This window comes from Erinaceus europaeus, chromosome 2 (genome assembly GCF_950295315.1).
Source record: "Erinaceus europaeus chromosome 2, mEriEur2.1, whole genome shotgun sequence".
Classification (NCBI taxonomy): Eukaryota; Metazoa; Chordata; class Mammalia; order Eulipotyphla; family Erinaceidae; genus Erinaceus; species Erinaceus europaeus.
The window spans coordinates 80,488,400-80,491,108 of NC_080163.1; the positions used below are offsets into that span (position 1 = coordinate 80,488,400).

The following is a 2,709-nucleotide window of genomic DNA, read 5'->3' on the forward strand; positions in this document are numbered from 1 at the left end:
ATTTTTGATCTTTAATATATGCACTTTGATTATTTTTATAACAGATTCTAGGAAGTTAAATAGAAATATATTTCTTTAATTCCCATGTCTCATATTGGGTTCTACAAATGCTTGAATATAAGAGATGTAAACAAAGGTTTCTGAACCCTATCAAACATGCAATACATTTCAAGTGTCTAGTCAGTTTCTTGGATAATGTTATAGTCCTACTAGAGTGCATTCAAATTGGAATGAAGGCTGAGAAATGGGATGACATAGCTTGGGTGCAGCTCTCATTCACTACATATCACTATCTGCTGAGAGAACCAGGCACTGCAGCAGTGTATCCATCACAAGGAAATAGTGCAAACCGAAAATGGAGAGATTGATTGAGAATTTATATTAAATCTTTTTATAAAGATTTATTTGGTTGTTTGGTTGACTATCTTCATGTGAGAAAAATAGAGACAACAGATCATTGTTACTCTGGGGTATTGGGGTACATAGGATTGAACCTGGAACCTCTGGAGCCTTAGGCATGAAAGTCTGGTGCAATATATCCAAAAGCTTTATATAAATTTTAGCTTTAAATAATTTATTCATCAGTCATTGTAAAATAAGTATAACTGTCTTTGTAGTTGTGAAGGAATGGAAGCATCCTAAATGCCAATTGACAGATGGTTATATAAAGAAGCTGTGGGACATAAATTCAATAGAACATTGCTTTGCAATTAAAAAAGTATGATATTGTGTCCTGAAGGACACAGTGAATAGAACTGGAGGTGATTGTGTTTAGTGCAGTAAGAAAAGATGTAATGATTTTCTTCATATATAGAATATAGGAAATTGAAACTCATGAACTGGCAAAAAGAAAAAGAGGAGAGAGAAAGGAAAAGGAAAAGAGGGGAGAGGAGGAGAGGAAGAAAAGGAAAAATTATCAAACTGTCTCTAAGAGTTATGAGAATTATGTTAGTTATCTTTTGGGGCAAGGAAGATGTTGTCACAGAGCTTAGGTGGTGGGTGCAGTGTAGAACTATACTTCTGTAATCTTATAATCACGTAAGCCACTATAAAATTATTAATAAAAATGAAATAAAGATAATTGTGCTTAACATGAATCCAAATACTACTCAATACTGTGCTTCTTTTTTGTATTTTTGATAAATTTTATTTAATCTTTATAACAGATGAATAAAATTGTTTATTCAGTTTTGTTATTTGATGCCGAACAGACCTCCCTGGACATACAACCCCACCAATGTGTCCTGGAGCTCCACTTCCCCAGAGGCCTTCCCCACTAGGGAAAGAAAGGCAGGCTGGGAGTATGGATCGACCATTCAATGTCCATGTTCAGTGGAGAAGCAACTACAGAAGCCAGACCTTCCAGCTTCTGCATCCCACAATGACCTTGGGTCCATATTCCTGGACTGTTAAAGAATAGGAAAGCTATCAGGGGAGGGGATGGGATACAGAGTTCTGGTGGTGGTAATTGTGTGGAATTGTACCCGTCTTATCCTATGGTTTAGTCAATGTTTCCTTTTTATAAATAAAAAATTTTGTAAAAAGAAAAAAAAACAAATTTGTTATTAATAATATGTTACCAGATTATAAGATTACAATGTACACTTCCATATACCACACACACCGCCAAAAATCTGTGTCCCCATCCTTCCACCTCCCAATGATAAGCACCATACTTCTCACAAGTTTTAGAAAAACTTTGCTTGCTTCTGGTTTTGTTCTTGTTTATTTATTTTGTTTTGTTTTGTTGGCAAATTCATGTGCTTTAGATCTCTACATTCCACATATGAGTGAAACTTCATGGCAGTTGTCTTTCATCTCTATTTGTTTCACTATGCATAATGACCATCCACTTTGTCCCAAAAGACACAATATCATCTTTTTTTTTTCCCCTCAGGGGAGAGCATGAACACATTCCCTCAATACCACAAATTATGCAGTCGAGTTTCCCACATTTGGGGAAATTGCAGGAGTCAGCACATCCGGAGTGCAATGAATAAGCCTCTCCCAGGGAAAGCCACCTTTGTGATCATGGTATCTCCTCTGCCAGGTAGTAGTATCACAATATTATCTTTTTAATTACGGAGTAGTATTCCATAAAATATAGACTCCATAACTTCTTTAGCCAGTCATCTGTTGATGGGCATTTAGGTTGCTTCCACTCTGGCTATTTTAATAATGCAACTATGAACATAATTAGTGTCTGAGTGTCCATTGGGTAAATACCTAAGAGTGGTATTGCTAGATCATAAGAAAATTCCAGTTTTATTTGTTTAAAGATGCTTCATACAATCTTCCAAAGATTGTACTTTGTTTTCAATGTGTAGAAGCTTTTTAGTTTCATGTAATCCCATTTAATTAATCTTGTTTTCGTTCCATTCCCCATACCCAGGGAGTTGAATCTTCAAACACATCTTTGATATGAATGTCCTGCAAAGTTTTACTGACATTTCCTTCTATAAATTTTAGTTTCTGGTCTTATATATAGATTTTTTTGCCTCCAGTGTTATCTCTGGGACTCGGTGTAATGCCTGTACCACAAATCCACTGCTCTTAAAGGCCATGTTTCTCATTTTTGTTGCCCTTGTTTCTGTTATTACTGTTATCATTGACATTGCTGTTGTTGTTGTTGTTGGATATGACAGAGACAAATTGAGATAGGAAGGTGAGACAGAGAAAGGAAAAGAAAGACAGACACTTGCAGACCTG

The 2,709-nt window shown here is 35.7% G+C and overlaps 1 non-coding gene across 1 annotated transcript; it reads right to left on the bottom strand.

Moving 5' to 3' along the window:
- Positions 1–1,894: 1,894 nt before the first annotated feature.
- Positions 1,895–2,060, bottom strand: LOC132537094 (U1 spliceosomal RNA). Its single transcript, XR_009548584.1, has one exon. It is a non-coding gene; the product is annotated as a U1 spliceosomal RNA (small nuclear RNA).
- Positions 2,061–2,709: the final 649 nt, after the last annotated feature.